The sequence below is a fragment of the Panthera onca genome, chromosome D3 (genome assembly GCF_046562875.1).
Source record: "Panthera onca isolate mPanOnc1 chromosome D3, mPanOnc1 haplotype 2, whole genome shotgun sequence".
NCBI lineage: Eukaryota > Metazoa > Chordata > Mammalia > Carnivora > Felidae > Panthera > Panthera onca.
Genome location: NC_138350.1, coordinates 25,861,004 through 25,881,809, shown reverse-complemented (window position 1 = coordinate 25,881,809; position 20,806 = coordinate 25,861,004). Strand labels below are relative to the sequence as shown.

General features: G+C 52.0%; 1 protein-coding gene across 5 annotated transcripts in view; it reads left to right on the top strand.

The window, feature by feature from the left end:
* KIAA1671 (KIAA1671 ortholog) overlaps positions 1–20,806 on the top strand; it is a 203,094-nt gene that overhangs the window by 108,493 nt on the left and 73,795 nt on the right. The gene's annotated exons all lie outside the window — the stretch shown is intronic.

Below are 20,806 nucleotides of genomic sequence, written 5' to 3'. Positions count from 1 at the left end.
TGTGGGCTGACTTTTCCCCCCTTCCTTTTCCAAACTTAGAATATCCCTCAAGTTCTTGAAAATTCTCACTTAAGTGTCTGATTCATCTCGTCCCCACTCACCCATCCTTGCTTCTGGTGCTCAGTTTCTCTCTCCGGGTGCTGAGTGTCCCCCCCCCACCCCCCCGCACCGCCGCACCCCTAACCCCTTCTCCACTCTGTAGCCCTGCGGGGAGGGCGCACTGCACACCCCCATCCCCCCTCCCCATCTGGCTGCCTCTCTCAGAGCTTTTGAGGAACCATCGAGTGGGGCCCTGTGGTCCTGATGGAGGAACCAAGCTGTTACTCACCCCTGTGCGAGTGCCACGTTCTCTGTTCCTCCAGGGCCAGCCTTGGGGCTCATTTATCCGCCTTCCAGGGTCTGACATTCGATAGGTGCCCAGTATTTGTTTGGTGAACTGAACCCATCAGTGGTGAAGCGGGGAAGGATGGCTGGCTGGTCAAGGGCAGAGGTTCTCTCTTATCTGTGTCCCTGGCACACAGAGGGTACTCAGTAAGTGCTCATTGTACCAGACGAATGAAGCTGTGAAGGGGTGGATGGGGCTGAGAGCGGTGACTGTGCCAGGTATTCGTACCCTTGTCACACCGCACAGTGCTTGCCACCCGTTCACTCTGTTCATGAACGTTAAGCAGAATTGAATGAGTGAAGGAAAAGCGAAACTTCTTGAGAGTAGGGACGCGTCTTGATTATTTGTTTCCCCAGTTCTTAGAACAGGGCTTGGCATACAGTGGGTGCTCAATAAATGCATGCTGAACTGAATGCATGACTGAATGAATGAATGGGCGAATGAGTGAATAAACGAAACTTTGGGAGGTGGTAGGGCCCGTGTCTTGTTCATGTCTTTCCTCAGGTCCTAATGCAGGGCCAGGCAGACAGCAGGTGCTTATTACCACATGCTCCCTGTGTTGCCCTGACCTTTGTAGGGGCGTCTGTCCCTGAGGATTGAGAGGGGAAGGCTGGCTGGGTGGACCTTGCCTGTCTTGATTTGCCCCCTGCCCCGCCCACCGGGCCCCACTGCAGACTTTTCCTGTTGTTCCAGTGTGCACAGGTGGACAGGAAGTCCCCGAAGGCCTGCCTGGGAGCTGCTTCCCCTATTTTCTTCATGCCAGGCTGGCCTTGAGTGGGACCAAGGCACCAGTCCGAGCCCCAGCGCCGTCGTCTGGCTGTGGAACAGTCTCCCACCCCTCACCCCCCCATCCCCCCAGGAGTTTTCTTCCTGACCATGTTAGCGATTCTATTTTAGAGCTGGCTGGCCAGCTTACGCCCAGCAGGGGAAGCCTGGGAGAATGTTCTGCACAGAAGCCAGCCCCTAAAATCACCTTGTTCTGATGCCGGCCGGGCAAGTTAACCCCCCAACAGCTGAGCCTCTGGCACAGAACAGAGTCAAGGCTTCGGGGGTCTGAGAGAGCAGGATTCAAATCTACCTCTGTGACTTTAAGTAAATGGGTGTAGTAAACCTTTTATTATATTTGTTTCAGGATCCTGTTTCCCAATCCAGGGCTATGCATGTCTGTTGTTTTTTTCAACTCCTTGTGCTGAGGCCACGCACTCCCAGAGATATGGTTTCAGTGGATTCCCAGCAACTGTGTTTAAAGAACTGTCCGCCCCAGTTGAGATCGAGAGACAGTGTCTCAGGCTGTGTCCTCGAGAAGCAGAGCCTGAGACAGGGATTCACGCGTACGGGATTTAGCGATGGAGAGGTCGAGCCTGGGAGGAGTCGGGGAGGGTAAACAGCACCACCAGATAAGACCCGCCTTGAAGCAGGCGGGCAGCTCTTCCTTTATCAGCCAAGGTCCCCAGAACCTGGGGGACGGGTGCCTCAGCCAGTCCAGGAGACTTGGGTGAGTGGCACGGACAGCATTTACGACAGCCAGCCAGATTTGAGGGTTACTGACTCGATTCAGCAGGACACTGGGTGTAAATTGGCTGGCATAGGGTAGTCAAAGCTTCATCAACAGTAGCTTGGTAAACACGAAAATCTGTTAAGGAAATGAAGGTGGATAAATCAGAGTTGACGATGTTTATTCTTCAAAAGCCCATAAGGAGCCAGGTTCAAAGAGTGGGTGCAGAGGTGAGGCCCCCACATCCTCTGCCTCCGAGGAGGGTGGACACACTCATAAATATTTATTTATTTTTGAGAGAAGACAGAGAGACGGAGCACAAGTGGGGGAGGAACAGAGAGAGAGGAAGACACAGAATCTGAAGCCGGCTCCAGGCTCTGAGCTGTCAGCACAGAGCCTGACGCGGGGCTCAAACCCACAAACCGTGAGATCGTGACCTGAGCCGAAGCTGGACGCTTAACCGACTGAGCCACCCAGGTGCCCCCGGACACACTCCTAAATGGATACATGTGCGGTCGTGCCGTACCTTGAATGTCTCCACGCACTGAGGCGAGATTCGGTAGAAGGAGGAAAGTTTTAACACAAGCGTCCAAACATCAAAGAACGAGTTTTTTGTTTTTTTTTAATTGGAAAAGCGATCCATACGCACACACGGTCAACATTTCCAAGAGAGCAAAATTGTATTCTAAGGAAAAATCGGGCTCCCTGCCACCACTTCCAACCTCAGTCCTTTCCCAAAACCTGGTGACCATTTCCATAAGTCTCCTTTTAGAAATGTTCTCTGCACACGAAAGACTGTGTCTGTGCATGTACCTGTATCCTCCTGTATACACACACACGCACACACACACACACACACATTTTAAAATAAATCAGACCTTGCTGTGCTATATGCAGCGTCCTAGGCCTTGATTTTTCTTCTTCTCATAGACCTGACGTCTTTCCCTACGAGGACAATAGGTCTACTCTATCTGATGGCTTTATGTTTTTTCCTTGCACTGTACTTTATTGATCCGGTCTCCTCTGGGTGGACACGTAGGTCGTTTCCAATTCTACCTACCATAAACCGAGGCTGCGGTGAACACGCTTGTGCAGACCTCTTTGCGCCCTTGACGTGTTGCGTCTGCGGGAGAAGTGCCTAACCGTGGACTTGCTGGGGCGTTTGGAGGTTGAATAGAGGTCTTCCAGGTGGGCCGGGAGAGAGGGGGATGGGGAGGTGTTCAGGCAGAAAGAACGTGTGTGTGGATACAGGAGCTGGAAGCTGAGAACAGGGCGGCCTCTGCCCTCGAGCACAAGTGTGGTCTGAGCCCCCATGCCTGGGGCTCTGGCCTGATGCTCTAATGCCCCATCATGGGCCAGGGTTTTACGTCAGCTCTAGGGATCCAGGGCGTGCAGGTGACCGGTTATGAGGGTTCTGGCCCAGTGGCCTCTTAAGACCCGCTCGTGGGCGTCAGGGTTTGCCTCTGGGCACCGTGCACTCTGGAGCCCTCCGCTCCAATGCTGTCTCAGTTGAGAGATCTCAGCGTTTCTCTTTAAGTCTCCAGGGCCCTGGCCTCCCTGAGCGTATGGGTAGTTTGGTGAGAAGCCCACTGTGGCAGGTTCTCTTGGAATTCCTCTGCTCCCAGTTCCTGGTTCAGCCTGGCTCCCCACCTAAAACGTTCCCAGGCCTGTAGCCCCCAGCTGGGCACCCGGGTGGCTCTGGGACTAAGTCAGCTAATGGCTAACCCCTGTTTCTTCTCTCCCTATCCTTGTTCCCCACGTGTGCTCTGGGAGTTGAGATCTCTCTCAGATGTCTGCTGGAGTCTCTCGGTCCCTTAGAGCATGAACATTCCTTTGGGAAAATCTCACACCCAGAGAACCTTTCTGAGGCCCCTGTGGACAGACAGCCAGAGGCTGGCTCCCTCTTCCTCTATAAGGCAAAAGAGGTTACTAGTTACTGAGTGCTTGCTGTATCCAGGCGCCACACAAGGCCTTTCCTGTCGTCTCATTGGGTTCGCGTAGCACTCCCAACCCAACAGTATTGTCACTGCCATTTTATCACAGGCTCAGAGAGGTGCGGTGACTTGCCCAGGGTCACACAGCCATCGAATGAGGGATGTACATTGGTCCCACCGTTAGGTCCTTTCTCCTCTACCATGTTGCTCCCTGCTGTTTCTTGCTGGAAAATCCTTGCTGGGAATGCTGTTTCGCTGGATGTCTGTCCCATTGGGCCATAGGCCCCACCAGGGAAGGGGTCTTCATCTGCCTCATCCACCTGGCTGTGTCCCCAGAGTGCAGCTACAGGGCCTGGCACATGGTAGGCACTTAGTGAATATCTGTTGAATGACTAAGCGAACTCAGGAAGGTTAAGGCCTTGGTCTGTGTGCTGACAAACAAAACTTTCATCCACTTGTAGTAGTATTTACGATGATAGCTTGGTCCCTAAGTTCAGAGTGAGACTCGCATTGTTAAAAACGAAAGCCCTCCCTCTGCCTCTGCACACCAGTTTGCCTCGTAGGAAGCTGGCGTTTTGCAATTTGTCCTCCGGGAGCCAAGCGAGGATTGTCTCTTCTGTAGAATGTCACCAGAGAAAGGAATCTGAACATTTCCTTTAGAAATTTCTGCGTAAGACATGAAAGCGCGCGGGAGACGCGTACTTGAAGGTTTCGGTTGCCATGGCTACCGGGCGATACAGGGATTGCGTCCTCACCCACAGTCTCCACCAGACCTTCAACCGCTGTGTCTCCGTTACAGGGTTTTGGCTTTGAAGTGCGTTTTCTGCAGCAAGGGGCTGGGAGGGATTCCTGCTGCTGAGTCTCTGCCGGCTGACTTGCTTTCGCCAGCAAGTATTGGTGTCCTGTGCCCGTGTCCATCAGGCTCCGTCTTCTGCGCACCAGACGCTGGTCTTGGCACTGAGCTTTAGGAAAAGCGCAGCCCCTGCCCCAGCCGAGTGCGTGTTCTAGTGGGAGACACAGCTAGGGCATACGGACAGTGTGGCAGAGATTGGAAGGAGATGTGGCCGCAAAGGGCTCTAAGAGGGCATGGCATTTGAGCAGAGGTCTGAAAGAAGGAGGCTTCCTGCAGATGTCTGGGGGAGGGGTGTTTCAGGCAGGGGAAACAGCACATGCAAAGGCCCTGAGGTGGCAGCCAGCTTGGAGGGGTTGAGGCCAACGGGGATGCCGACACGGCCAGCCTACTAACGAGCAAGTGGGGGGAACGGGTGGGGGTCTTGAGGGCCGGGGCAGAGCTTTTGGAGTTTATTCTGGTCGTAGTGGGGAGCTGAGGGAGCGCTCTCAGTGGGGGTTAACATGATGGCATGGAAAATTAGAAAATTCATCCAGGCTATTGTGTATAGGCAGGTGCCCTAGAGGGGCAGGAGGAGGAGTGGAGAGGCCAGAGGTGATGGGGGCTTGGCTCTGGTGCTGAGGCAGGATGGGGGAGTAGGGAAGAAGCGATCTAATTCAGGCTGTAGTTTCGAGGAGGGGTTAGTGAGGAGAGAAGAGAAACTAAGGAAGGTTCCAGGCTTCTGGCTGGGACAGTGGGGTGGGTGGTGGCACTATTTGCTGTGACCAGAGAGAGGAGAGAGCTGATTTCAGTCTGGGCATCAATGATGCCATTAGATTTTGGAACAGAGAGGGGGTTGGCATTGAAGGAGGTTTCATCTGGCTTTTTAAAAAGATGGGTGATGTTGAAGCTTTCCCGGAGGGGCTGGCCCGGCAGGAGGGGAAACACGGGGGCTGCAGGGAATGAGAGACAGTTGGATGCCGGGCTGATCTCCTGGAGTTGGTGGGAGGAGGTGCCTTAGGGCACAAGAGGAGGACACAAGCTGGCCCGGGCTGCAAGGAGGCCCCTTCTTTCGTAGCGGTGGAAGGGGAGGTAGGCTGGCCTCCTGGATGCAGGGGGCAAGAGAGGCTGGGGTCTTTCTCCTTCGACTGCTTGGATTTTTTTGCAATGAAGGGAGAGGTGAGCTCACTGGCTGAGTGTGCAGGGGGAAAGGAAGGGAGACTTGGAGATGAGCAGAAGGAGTGAATTGACTAAGGTTGGAAGCGGGCAGGCGCCTGGGTTCAAATCCAGCCCTCCAACCACTGGCAAGTTACTAAGTGCCAGCATTCATGCAGTGCTCTCTACGTGCTGAGCAATGCCCAGGCAGCCCTCCAAAGCGCTTTACAGACCAGGAGACTGAGACTCAGAGAGGTACAACTCCTTGCCCAGGGTCACACAGCTTATCGGTGGACAGGCCAGATTTTGAGCCCAGGCACTGTGGAATGTGCTTTCCAGGCTGGAAACCAAATCTGAGGTCCACATGTCTCCTCTTTCAAGAGGAGACGGGACCTCGGGGAGGTTTTGGTGGACACCGCGTGGCCCACAGTAGGCGCGTGAGTGATGGCCGCACCACCTCCGCTGACCTGTTTCTGTTCACTTGGTTTTCCACCAAGTGACCCTTGCTGCTGGCATCTCATCACTGCACACATTTTCAGTTGCTCAGAGAGGGCCTTCCTCTGAAGGGTCTCATTCAGTCCGTTTTAAAATGAGAGACTTGGCAGGGGGGACGGAAGGTGGCTACGGTGGTTATCATCACAAGTTGAAAATAACTTGTTTGGGTAAGAACCGGGTGGCACGGGGATCTTCCCCGACACCCTGGCCCCCGCCCCCTCTCCCCATTCATTTCTGCTTCTGACCTCGTCTGCTTCTGACCTCGTCAGCCCCTGCCTCGCCCCTAGCAGGACCCCACTGGGGAGGCAACTGCCTTGTCATATGCAAACCGTCAACTCAGACCCTCCTGACAAAGGACTGGATTCATCAGAACGAATAGGACTTTTCATGGTGGGATGAAGGATGGGGCTGGTTTAACTACCCTGTTTGATTGATTGATTGATTGACTTGTTTGCTTCAAGTTTTTATTTAAGTTCCGCTCAGCTAACATACAGTGTAATATTCCTATAAGTTTCAGGAGTAGAACCGTCCTGTTTGAACAGAGGGTGGGGGCGATTCCGCCCACAGCTCTGAGCTTTCTGGAGGGGCCCAGCGCTGGCACATGTGGACCCTCAGGGTGGTTCTGTGGAGTAAATGAGTGGGTTGGACCAGAAGGGCTCTTACGGATTGTCAGTGGCAGCCCCAGAGATAGGAGAGCAGAGGACTCCCCGAGGCCACATGGCAGTCCCGGCCTCCCACCTTCAGCCCAGAGGCGGGGAGTGACGGGTGAGCACGAGCAGGACGCAGCTCAGCGGTGCACCAAGAAGGGGGACCTGGGTCATCTCAGTGATGGCTGATGAACACAGTCCCCTCCACCTTCCCCCAGTGGCCTCTCCAGGCGTCCTTCCATTACTGGAAGGACACAGGGGTTGGTTTAAAGCTCAGGGCGGCGTTGTTAGAAAATACGTCCTGTGGGGGCGCCTGGGTGGCTCAGTCGGTTGGGTGTCTGACTCTTGGTTTCTGCTCCGGTGTGGTCTCTTAGTTCATGGGTTCGAGCCCCCGTGTTGGGCTCCATGCGGGCAGAGCAGAACCTGTTTGGGATTCTCTCTCTCTCCCTCTCTCTGCCCCTCCCCTGCTCTCTCGCTCTGTCTCTCTCTCTCTCAAAAAATAAATAAACATTGAGGCTCCTTGCTGGCTCTGTCGGTTAAGCGTCCCGCTTCGACTCAGGCTGTGATCTCGCAGTTTCTGGGTTCGAGCCCCGCATCGGGTTCTGTGCTGATTCTTTGTCTCCCTCTCTCTCTGCCCCGCTTGTGTTCTCTCTCTCTCTCTCTCTCAAAAAGAAATAAACATTAAAAAAATTTTTTTTAAACATAAAAAGACTTTAGAAAATATGTCATGTGTTTTGAGACAGTTGTGAAAATGGACACTCTAAAAAGATGCCTTGATCAGGGATGTGTCCTGCATTTGAAATACGACTTTGTGTTTCAATGACCCCAGTCTTGTAGCCTGGGTGGGTCTGGGAATACTGGGCTTCCAGCCCTCCCTTCTTTCCCTTCCCGCCTCCTTCACATCCTTGCTGAGCCCTGACCCCGTAACTGGCCCTTTGCTGGTTCCACTCATTCATTCCACAGCTACTTGTGGAGGGTCTTAGGGGCTGGGAATCCTGCGGTAAACGGGACAGCCGTGAGTGTGCCATATCTCGCGTGGGGTTGTTGAGACTTTGATTAAAGGCTCACTCCAGAACGTGTATACGAAAGGACATCAGCCTGCAAACCAGACAGACCCAGGTTCCAGGCCCAACTTTGCCGCTTCCTAGCTAAGTGACCACAGGTACCACACTGAACGCCTCTGAGCCTCAGTTTCCCCGTCTGTAACAGAGGCACTGCCAGCTCAGAGTGTGGTTTTGGAGATTCTGGGGAGAAACGGTACGTGTGGGTTTTACAAAAGATGGGGGCTCCATGTGGTCCAGTCTCTGCACTGAATCACATTCCAGCATCCAGGAGTAAAACATTAAGACTGAAATACTGTCATGTTTGTGTGTGTCTGTAAAAGAACATTAAAGCACATGTAAATAATAAGCGCCAGTAATGCTGATGAGTTGTGCATCTCCCCTGACCCATCCCTGCACGTCCGGTCTATACATATGTGTTTCCTCTCCTTTTCGGGCTCTGTCTCTGCCCTGACCCTTTATGGTTTAGCTTGACTACAGTCTGGTTAGCCTTTAGGTGTGCTTTCTCTGGCCGGGACAGAAATTTCCTCTGAAGGTGCTGTCCCTGGGGGAGGAAGGTCCAGTTTGCTGCCAGACCCGCTGGTGGCGATCCAGCCGTCCCCGGGATCAGAAGGGGAACTCAGAGAAGCACACCAGACTTGTTCCCTGCCTGCTGCAGATGGCATTCGGAGAACGAAAGCTGTCGTTCCCGTCGTTCTGTCTGTGCATAGTCTGATCAGACGGGAAGCGCCCTGGTGAGTGAGCCCAGCACCCGCACACCTGCTCCCTCGCCTGAGAGTCCCAGGAAGAACTTGTGGGGTGCTTGGCACAGCCACATGGGTCCTTGAGGCCGGAGTGGTGGGTGAGGCTGCCTGTCCACAGGCCACCTCCAAGAGCTGCCTCTGGGGCCCTGGTGACCGAATTCAGAACGTGCAGCGGCTTCGTTTCGCTTGTTCTCAGCCACTTTATGGAGCTGGCACGGCTGGTCTTAGCTTTCACCCAAGACACACGAGGTCTCCTGGAGCCTCTGGCTTCCCAGGCTTCCCTCCCCACCTGCTTCTCTGCTGGTCCCACTTGGCCAAAACTTACCCACCCCCGGTCCCTCACCCTCAGAGTTGTGCTCATTCTAAGAGCCACCACTGTTATATTTTTTGAATAGCTTTATTGAGCGACAGTTGATACACGACACATATTTAAACTGTGCAGTTCAATGAGTTTTGGCAGGTGTGTTCCTGAGGAACCACCACCCCAATTAATATCACAAACATATTCATCACGCCCAAGAGCTTCTTCCCGCCCCTCTCCTCCCCCTTCCCCCCTCCCTGCCCCCCAGCACCCACTGATCTGCCCTCTGTCATATAGATTAGTTTGCGTTTGCTAGGATATTATACCAATGGAATCATATACCGGGTGCTCCCCTTCATCTGGGTTTCTTTCACTTCACATAATTATTTTGAGATTCATCCCTGTTGTGGATGTTAGTGGCTCATCCCTTCTCATTGCTGACGACTGTTCCGCTGCGTGGATGTCCCCATCTGGATATCCATTCACCTGTTGGTAGATGTTTGGGCAGATTCCAGTGTTCTTATGAACAGAGCTGTTGTGAACCCAGGGCACCTGGGTGGCCCAGTAGGTTGAGCATCTGAGTCTTGATTTCAGCTCAGGTCATGATCTCACAGTTTGTGAGGTCGAGCCCTGTGTCGGGCTCTGTGCCGACAGTGCAGACCCTGCTTGAGATCCCCTCTCCTTCTCTCTCTGCTCCTCTCTAGCTTTTGTGTGCACGCACTCTCTCTCAAAATAAATAAGCTTAAAAAGAAAAGGTGTCTGGTTTAAAAAAAAAAAAGCTACTGTGAACCTTTGTGCTCAAATCTCTGTGTGGATGCACTCTCATTTCTCTTGGGTAAATACCTAGGCCTGGAATGGCTGGGTCCCATGGCATGTGCATGTCACAATTTTTAAGAAACTGCCCACTGTTTCTGGCACAAAAACAGACACTCAGGTCAATGGAGCAGAATAGAGAACCCAGAAATGGACCCACAAACATATGGCCAACTAATCTTTGACTAAGCAGGAAAGAATATCCAATGGAATAAAGACAGTCTCTCCAGCAAGCAGTGCTGGGAAAACTGGACAGCGGCATGCAGAAGAATGAACCCAGACCATTTTCTTACAGCATACACAAAAATAAACTCAAAATGGATGGAAGACCTCAATGCAAGACAGGAAGCCATCAAAATCCTCGAGGAGAAAGCAGGCAAAAACCTCTTTGCTCTTGGCCACAGCAACTTCTCACTCAACACGTTTCTGGAGGCAAGGGAAACAAAAGCAAAAATGAACTACTTGGACCTCATCAAAATAAAAAGCTTCTGCACAGCGAAGGAAACAATCAGCAAAACGAAAAGGCAACTGACGGAATGGGAGAAGATATTTGCAAATGACATATCAGATAAAGGGTTAGTATCCAAAATCTATAAAGAACTTACCAAACTCAACAGCCAAAAAACAATCCAGTGAAGAAATGGGTAAAAGACATGAATAGACACTTCGCCAAAGAAGGCATCCAGATGGCCAACCGACACATGAAAAAAATGCTCAACTTCACTCATCATCAGGGAAATACAAATTCAAAACCACAATGAGATACCACCTTACACCTGTCAGAATGGCTAACGTTAACAACTCAGGCAACAACAGATGCAGAGAAAGAGGATCTCTTTTGCATTGTTGGTGGGAATGCAAGCTGGTGCAGCCACTCTGGAAAACGGTATGAAGGTTCCTCAAAAAAGTAAAAATAGAACTAGCTTATTACCCAGGAATTTCACTACTAGGCATTTATCCAAGGGATACAGGTTATGCTGTTTCGAAGGGACACATGCACCCCCATGTTTATAGCGGCACTATCAACAATCGCCCAAGTATGGGAAGAGCCCAAATGTCCATCAATGGATGAATGGATAAAGAAGATGTGGTATATATATATACAACGGAGTATTACTCAGCAATGAAAAAGAATGAAATCTTGCCATTTGCAACTACATGGATGGAACTGGAGGGTATTATGCTACGTGAAATTAGTCAGAGAAAGACAAACATCATATGACTTCACTCACATGTGAAATTTAAGATACAAAACAGATGAACATAAGGGAAGGGAAGCAAAACTAATATAAAAACAGGGAGGGGCACCTGGGTGGCTCAGTCGGTTAAGTGTCCGACTTCAGCTCAGGTCACGATCTCGCAGTCTGTGAGTTCGAGCCCCGCGTCGGGCTCTGGGCTGATAGCTCAGAGCCTGGAGCCTGCTTCCGATTCTGTGTCTCCCTCTCTCTCTGCCCCTCCCCCGTACATGCTCTGTCTCTCTCTGTCTCAAAAATAAATAAAACGTTAAAAAAAAAAACAGGGAGGGGGACAAAACATAAGAGACTCTTAAATATAGAGAACAAACAGAGGGTTGCTGGAGGGGTTGTGGGGGGGGGGGATGGGCTAAAGGGGGTAAGGGACATTGAGGAATCTACCCCTGAAATCATTGTTGCACTATATGCTAACTAACTTGGATGTAAATTAAAAAAACAAACAAACAAACAAACAAAACACTTCTAGGGAAGAGAAAAAAAAAAGAAAACTGCCCACTGTTTTCCAGAGTGGTCACACCATTTGGCTTCACACCCCCTGAGAGTTTCGGTCGCTCCCCATCCTCACCAACAGTTGGTACGTCACCGTCATTTGATGGGCAAGGATGCTGAAAGAAACAAAAAGCCCCATAAAGATGGGTCAAACAATGTGGACATGTATCACTTGACATAATTCACATAGTGGTTGGGGGGATGCAGTGCAAGGTTCAGCAAATTAGAGCCTGTGAGCTAAGAATGACTTTCGCATTTTTAAAAGGTTGTAAAAAACAACTGTAAGAAATGTTTCCCCCCTGCCCCTGCCCCAGGCCTTTCCTGGGAGGCCCAGGGTGGAGGACAGTGTGGCATCGTGGCCACACAGGGTCCTTGCTGTGTGATCGTGGCCAAGTAGCTTGGCTTCTCTGAGCCTTACTTTCCTTATCTATAAAATGTGTACAAGATGGTCCCCCCCGCCCTCACCTTACAAGGCAATGCTGAGGAGTCCATAAATTATCTGATTCAAAGGGCCCTGCCTGGGCTTGCTGTGTGGTTGGGGGTCTAGAAGTTTTAGCTGAGCCGTTTACTCTGTGCCTGGCCTCAGGATGGGCCCTGGAGATAAAGAATGGAATCGACACAGCCATGACCTTCAAAGTGTTCACAGCTGGTGGAAATTGGCCCTTATACTATGGCATCTAGAGGACACAGTGATGGGGAAGCCTGGGGGTTGGGGAGCCCAGAGGAGGCACTGAACTGAGTAGAGAAGGTGGCAGGGAAGGCTTCCTGGAAGCAGGGACATCATCGTGAGGTCTTTAAAGATGAGTAGGAATTGGGGCACCTGGGTGGCTGAGTCAGTTAAACGTCCGACTTCGGCTCAGGTTGCGATCTCATGGGTTCGTGGGTTCGAGCCCCGCGTCGGGCTCTGTGCTGACAGCTCAGAGCCCGGAGCCTGCTTCGGATTCCGTGTCTCCCTCTCTCTCTGCCCCTTACCCTCTATTCTGTCTCTGTCTCTCTCAAAAATAAATAAACATTAAAAAAAATTTTTTTTAAAGATGGGTAGGAGTTGGCCAAGGAAGGAGGAGAAGAAGGGATGGGATTGCAGTAGAAATACAATAGTACTTCTTCCCTCCCCTCCCCTCCCCCTCTTCACTTCATTCATTTAGTCATTCATTCAACAAACACTTACTGAGAGCCTCCAGTGTGCTAGGCACAGGGCAATAGCAGAGAGAATAAGACATCCGGGTTCTGCTCCCAAGAGCCTTCCTTAGAGAGATAGTAATAAATGGTCAGGAAAATGCCAGGGGATGGTAGGCGTTACCATGTAAAGGGAGGGTTACAGTGGTAGAGAGGGCCTGCTTTGGGCAGCTCCTTTGTGTTGGGAGGTCAAAGGGAGAGTCTACAAGGAGCGAAGACTCAGAAACTAGAAGCACCCCGGTAAGAGGGGCTGCAGTGAGGTAACCTTAGCAGCGGGAAACAGTGGGGAGGGGGCAGCTGGGGGTCTCCCCTTGATTGCCCCTGCAAGCGCGGGTGATTCGAGCCTTTGAGTCCAGCCTTTGAGTCCACCCCACAGGGGTGAACACACCTTCGTCGGAGGTGGACCAGCTGAGGCAGACCAGCTGCCCCTCTCCCTGCCCTCCCTGCCCTCCCTGCCCGGCACACGGTGGCTCCAGAAACAGCATGGGCAGAACAGTGTGCATGTAGAGATGAGTGGCCCTGGAGAATGGACCTCCAGCTGGGTCGGGAGACGGCCGCTCCTCTGTGGAGGCAAGCAGGGATGTTACGGCAGCTTTGACAAGAGAAGAGGGCTGAGGGCTGGCAAGCTGGGTGACAAGAGTAACGGGGGCCAACATGGGAGGGCTCTCTCCGACTCGGTCTCCTCCTCTGTACAGCGGGGGCATTTGTTGTGCTCTCATGAGATGGGCAGACACACGTCATGTAACTTTCAGCACCACCTGGGAAACAGGGGACCATTTTCATCCTGTTTTAAAGACAAGGGAGGACAGGGCCAGAGAAGGCCAGCCACTTAGCCAGGGTCACACAGCGAGCAGCCTGTCTCGGGAGCCCTGCCCTTGACTGTGTCTGTGGGGATGACATGAGATGGCGTAGGGCCTGGCAGACCGTCAGTGCTTAGGAAACACCAACCGTGTCCTTGCAGCGTTCGAGTAGATGTGGGCTTGCCCTTCGGAAAGGCCATTTCTCTTCAAAAGTTTATGTGAGCGGTCTAGCCATGGGCACCCCCCATCGGAATCTGACACCATCTCCCCCCCCACCTTTGCTGGGGGCCTACTTTGTGCACACCATTGGCACTTTCCCTGCGAGGCAGATGTCAGGATCTCCATCTGTGAGATGAGGCGGCTCGGGCAAGAGAAGACCACGTGGTATTTGAACTCGGGTCTGCTGGGCTCTCAAGGCCAGGTCGGGTCGCCTTTGAGAGGGGATGACTGGGGTTTTGAGCCAGACTTCCCCGTAATCTTCTAGTACAGTCTCCTTGGGGGGGTCAAGAGCCATAGGGGAGGGGGCACTGCCTGAGGACCCCGAGCAACAGAGGGCAGAGCCTAGGCAGGCCTCAAGCCTGGGTCTGCCGGCCCCGGGTGTGCCCACTCCCCCTCCGTTCCACCAGAGCAGGTGGATGCACGGTGCCCTCTGAGGCTGCCGGGTGGATACAGCAGAGCCCTTGTTGGAAATGAGGGCAGGAAGGGGGGGGGGGTCTCTGAGGCCATCTTGGGGAACCACGTGCTCATCACGATCAGGCTTTCCTTGGGGTTCTGGCTGACCCAAGCCCGAGGAAGCGACGTGGAAAGCAGGAAGGAGGAACACAGAGTAAGGTGTTTGTCCCCGCGACCATGTCTTCAGCACCCCACATGCCTGCCTCAAGCTGGCATAACCGGAAGTGCTCACCAGGGCAGGGTTGCCTGGGTGGGGGAGGGTAGGAGCGCAGGCGGTGGGCTCAGCCAGACCTGGGTCCGAGTCATGGCTGCGCACGCAGCTGCCGTGTGACGTGGGCTAGGCACTTTGTCATTTGGAGTCTCTGCCCCCTGGTCTGTCCAGTGGCCGTCACGACCTTCCCGGGCGACTTGGGTCAAGGCAGTGACAGGGGGCACCGTAGGCCCTTGGCAAATGGCAACTCCCGTGATTTGTCATTGCACTTGCTGTGGACTCCAAATCACACTGTTCCGGGAGCCCCGGGGTCGTCTCCCCAGCCTGGCATGCCACAGGTGCTCAAGCAGATGCTTGTTGAAGTCACAAGGGAGGGAGGCAGACAGCAAGGAAAGAAAGGCCTTTTACCCATGCTCCTAACCTTTTATTAGCCTCATGCCAATGCTTAAAATCTTGGGGTACTGCTGAGGGGCAAGTTCAGCCAAGGCTAGCGAGCTCCCTGCTCAGGGGTACATTTCCTAGGGGTCGTCACATATCCCTCGTCCCTGTTCTGATTTGTCGCTCCCCAAGAACATCTTGGTTCTCTTTTGCTAACTGATCCCAAGATGGAGAAATTCAGCTGCTGTGCTGGAAAGAAACGTGCTGTCCAGCCCCAGGCAAGGCAGCCAGAAAGAGTACAGAGGGGAACCCCCTTCTTCCCAGGGAGCCCGAGGAGTGGAGGGTGGCTGTGTGACAGGGGCCTCGTGGGCAGCCCAGCCCGGTGACTCAGACCCTGGTTTACATTTTAGAGGAGGCCGGGGCCTGCAGCTTCATCAGATGCCCACTGTCTCGGAAGAGGGGCTCTAATTACAGACTGGCAGGCGGGGCCACACAGCCGGCCCTTCGAAGCGTGGAGAAGGCTGTTCTTCCCTTGAGCTCAGGGCAGGGCCTGATGAAGGAGGGTCATGAGACCCTGGCTGTTTCTAGAAAGATTTCCTTTCCGGATGATTTTTTTTCCCCCTCCCCTTCCAAGGTTAATTAAGGGCATCTTAGGTCATTAAAACGGCTTTTTGAGTAAGAATGTGATGGATGGACACAAGGAAATAGTCTTGGGCTTGGTGTATAAATAACCTGGGGTTGACTTGTGAGATCAAGCCATTTCTGGGTGGTTGTTTGTTTTTTTTTTTTCCATATCAGACTTTTCCCTGTTGCCTTGGAAACAAGCCTAGTGAGAGGGCTGTTGGGAGTTGTAGGACTCAGGTTCAAGCCACGGTGGTTCCTTCATTTCGCACTAGGCATGTCTCCTGCCTGCTGAGTGCTGCAGGCTGTGAATCAGGGTGAATGGGACCCACCCCGTGGTGACATGATATTGAGTAGAATAGAATAAGTACTTCCCCTGTGGCTGTCATTTACTGTCTTGTACGTGCTGGGCAAGAACCATCTCAATTGGTTCTTTGCCACAACTTTTCGAATGGGCAGGTTGTCTGATCTTCAGTAAGGAAACCAGGGCTCTGAGCCGAAGGGCGTCAGCCCTGGAGGGAGCCCCCGAGCCATCTGCTGACTTTCAGAAAGCATCGCTTATCTGAGGGGGAGAGAAAACAGGTTTAAACTGTGTCCACAAGCCACGTGGTCCCAGGAATTATTCTCCAAGCCTGGTGGGGAGAAAGGAAACCAGTTGATTTGCAAGCAGACCAGTCTTTCTGCGTGCGTTTCTTGCCCGTGCGATGCTTGACTGCAGGAGGTCTGGGGACAACCCAGAGAAGTGTGTGGAAAAGTCACCATCCTCATGCCACGGGGCTTGGGGCAGAATTGGCCACTTTCAAGGGTCTTAGAGGTATGGGTAGAGTCTGGCTTCTGCGCTAGGGGGGGCTTTGGAATCAGACACCCGTGGGTTCAAGTCCCAGAGCCCCCCTTACCAGTTCAGTGACCTTGGACAAGTCCCTTTGGCTCTTTAAACCTCACAGTCTTCCTTTGCAAAACGGGGATAAGTGACATCAGAACTGACCCTGCAGGGCTGTTGTGAGAGCTGAATGAGACGAGATGTGTGAGTAACTAGTTCCTGGCACATAGTAAATCCTCAGTTAATGGTTGTCGTGATTTTCACCGCCATCACCTTCCCCGGCCACGTGATGTTAGCGTACTTCTAGGCCCCGGAGGCACAGTTTGGGTATGTGCAATGTTTGGGGAAGCAGGATGTGAAGAGGGTCACTTTCTGGGGCTGGTATGGAAAAGGCCGAAGCTGCTGAAGGTGGTCTTGGGGTGAGGGAAGGTTCAGTAGAGGCGGAGACTAGGGGAAGGCAGCTTCAGACAGGGATGCAGCAAAGCACAAAAGCCCAGAGGCGAGACTGAATATGGTCACGCCGCTGGCCTTTGCATAGGGTTGGTCTTTATCTCTCCCTTCCTGGTGTACTCCTATTCATCCTTCAAAACCCCACGCAGGTACCCCTCCTCCAACTGCAGATCCTTAGTAAACGGTCGTCTTCCCTTTGCTCTTGTTTTCTCAACAGCCCACTTTCTTGGGTTGGTTTGGGATCCCTCTTAGGTTCCCACAGTGTATTATCCACTTGACACTCGTGTTACGATTGTTTTTTTTTTTTTTTTCTGGCTTTTTCTTCTACCTGAGGAACTCTCTACAGGGTGCCTTTGGGATCAGATTCTTGGGAGAAAATGTAGCTTCCCGTTTGAGGCGGTCCGCTGGAACACCCTCCCGCCCCCTTCGTGACTGAGAATCAGAAAGCTACCCTGAGCTGTTCAGGGACCGTCGGTCCCCGTCCGGGCCCCCACACAGCTTGTGCACAAAGTAACCGCACAAGGAATGTTTGCTGAATGAAGGAGTGACCGACATTCTCATTCCGGTGACCGCACACGCTTGTCTGGAAATGGTGATCTCTGGGTCCCACCTCACGCCGTGGATAAGATTCCCATTCATTTCCTGGATGTCAGCAGTTTCTGCAGCATTTTGGGGATTAATTATGTAAGGGGATGGCTTCCTTTCCTTTTTCATGCCCAGCAATGTCCCAGGAGTTTCCTGGAGAGAATAGAAGAGTTTGCAGAAAGAGCCCTCTGGGGGGAAAGTGCTTGTGCTGTGTCCCAGTTTTCAGGGAGCGACGCTTTTTATAGTCACACATTCAGACCACACTGTACCTAAAGGGAGCCAGGAGGGAGCAGGCAGGCAATCTGGCTTTTCAGCTCATTTCCATACCACTCTCCCCTTCTGGAAGGAGGTGGAGCTGTGTAGTCCTGCCTTCTCTGCTTGTCTGGATGCTTATCTCCTATCCAGACTGATTTGGTGGGGCCAGGAAGGACATCCTCTACCTTGTCCAAGGTGGGAGGTCAGGGTTAGCAAACGCCACTGCTTAATAGCCGTTTGCCCGTGGGCTGGTCGCTGAGCTTCCCCGTGCCTCGGTTTTTCCATCTGTACAAGGGGGCTAATAATCATAGCAGAAACCTCATTTCGTTGCTGGAAGGAGCAGATGATATAACAATGATATAAGCAATGATGTAACACAATGCCTGGCACCCAGGAAGTGGTACCGACCGTGTCAATAGCGATGATGAGTTTGATGATTTCATCTCTGAAAATCAGAGAGGTCGAGCAGCTTCCTCGGCGTCACACAGCTAATAAAAGCTAGAGGCAGGTCTCCACATCCTTCACTGTGATACTGTATTGATTTAGCAAACCCAGGGCTGGACTAGGGCGAGGGGACCGAGGCACACACCTACGGTACAAAATTTAGGGAGGCACACAAAAACACCAGTGCTCAAGATAAATAATGTTTTGATGTGGTATTTTAAAATTTTTATTTATTTTAGAGAGAGCACTATGTGAGTGGGGGGAGAGGGGCGGGGGGGGGGCGGGGAGAGAAAGGGAGAGAGAGAATATCTCAAGCATCTCAACGTGGGGCTTGCTCCCATGACCCTGGGATCATGACCTGAGCCGAAATCAAGAGTCGGACGCTTAGCTGACTGATCGCCCAGGCGCCCCTCAATGTGGCATTTTTTTTTTTTAAATAAAAGTTAATGTAAAAAATCCATGAACAAACCATTAACCTCATAAATAAAGACAGGATCAGCATTACCGACTTTTTTTTCCCTCCTTTTGGCCCTGACATCAGTATGGCTGAACACAGCACTGAACAAGTCCCTTTTTGTTTCACAGTTAGGCTCTTACTAATTTTTCACAAATATAAAACTCCTATCTGACCATCATAAACATCCTTGTAGCAAAAGGTTTGTGTGCCTTCTTTGGCAATGAGAAGGTTTCTCGGTGTGAAACTGGATGGTGAACCACAGGGTGAAAAGGCAGGCACATCCTCCTACCGCAGCCGTAATTTTCAAACATACAGAAAAGTTATATTGGGGACAGGGGGACTCACATACACTCACCAGCTAGATGATATAGCTGCTAACATTTTGCTAAATTTGTTTTATAAAAATCTAGCCATCCATCCATTTCTTAGTACATCTTTTTTTGTTTTTCCCCTGCATATCAAAGTAAGTATAGACATCAGTATGCTTTTGCATATAGGTCACTAGCTGGCAGCTATTGTTTTTTGGGTTTTTTATTTTTTAGTGTTTATTTACTTTTGAGAGAGAGGGAGAGAGAGAGAGAGAGAGAGAGGGAGACAGAGTGTGAGCGGGGGAGGGGCAGAGAGAAAGGGAGACGCAGAGTCCGAAACGGGCTCCAGGCTCTTAGCTGTCAGCACACAGCCTGACGTGGGGCTCGAACTCTTGAACCGTGAGATCCTGACCTGAGCCAAAGTCGGAGGCTCAGCCGACTGAGCCACGCAGGCACCCCAGGCCATTGTTTTTAACACTTTTGATCTTGGATGTTAAATTCCCTTTGGAATTATATACTGATTTCCTTTTCTATCTGCTGTGGGTAAGAGTGTCTCTTTCCTCACAGCCTGGCCAACACTGGGTATTATCATTTTAAGGTGATTTATGTACTGCTTTGATTGAACTTTTTTCCCTCCCAAAGGTTCCCAGATTTCCCAGCTCTGTGTCCAGATGGTCTGTTAAAAAGCTGTGTCCTTTTTCAGTGCTTTAGGTATTTCTGGTGTCGCTTTGCAGGACCCAGGTGGGAAGGACTCAGCTGTTCCCTATGTCTGCCCCCTCCCTGGCAGTTCCTAGCTTGCTGAATGAGGGAGCAGGGCTGTGAAGTGGTCTGCCCGCTGCAGGAGGCTGACCACGGTCACTCCATGTGAGGAAACAGGCAAACTTTGAGACCAGAAGCCCTGGGACCCTGGAGGATGGAGGGGGTGGTGGGCAGGGCTTACACACACGTATGGAGGTGGAATCGGTGCCCCATGCACGTTTCCTCATCAACCAGGATGGGGTAATGCTTCCTAACATACGGGACCCACAAGCTGCTCCAAGAACCCCTCATCAGCCCTTCTTTCTCCCCCTCATTCTGCGTCAGCCCTTGGTTTCCCGATGAGCCAGACGCTGTCCTGCCTCTCGTGTGATTTCTGTGGGTCAGGAATGTGGGAGCAGTTGGGCTGGGGTCTCTGGCTCAGGGACTCTCATGAGGTTGAAGTCAAGGGCAGCGGTCATCTGAGGGTTTGACTGGAGATGCGGAATCTACTTCCGAAGTGGTTCTCTCGTGTGGCTGGCAAGTTGGTGCTGGCTGTAGACTGGGGGCCTCAGATTCCCTCCACAGGGGTCTCCCCGTAGGCCTGCTTGGGCAGCCTCACAACATGGTAGCTGGCTTCCCCCAGCACCATCTAAGAGAGGAAACTGCTACTGTTTCTGCCCTGGCTTTGGAAGTCACGCCCTGTCATTCCTGCCTTATGTTCTTGGGCTCGGAGACCAACTCTGATTCATTGTGGGAGGGGACCACGCCAGGGTGTGAATGACAGGGGCCAGGAGCATTGGGGGCCATCTTTGAGCTCCTACCACACTGAACAACCTTAGCAGATGAACTTCGCCTTTCTGGGCCTCAGTCTCCTCCTCTGTCAAATGGGTGCATGAGTTAATTCCTGTGAACACTTAGAATGGCATTGGGAACCCAGTTTTGCTCTCGGTAAATATTAGCCACCGTCATCGTTGCCTGCTTAGTCCTCAGTGGCAGGGGCCGTACTTAGTCTCTGTACCCAGTGCCTGGCCCTGAGCAAGTACTCTCTGAATGTTGGAGTGAATAAGCGACTGAATGAATGCACGAATGAATGAACAAATGAACAGCCATAAGGACTGGGAATCCAGGGTAGAAAGAGATCTGTGTCAGCTGTATCATCAGAAACGCTTTCATAAAAAAACCTTCTCAAGTGAGGCCCTTTCATCAGCATCTAGCAAATATTTATTCAAAACTGAGGTAACGTGGGTGGGGGAAGGCGTTTGGGAGGCAGTCAGACCTATCAAGGTATCAG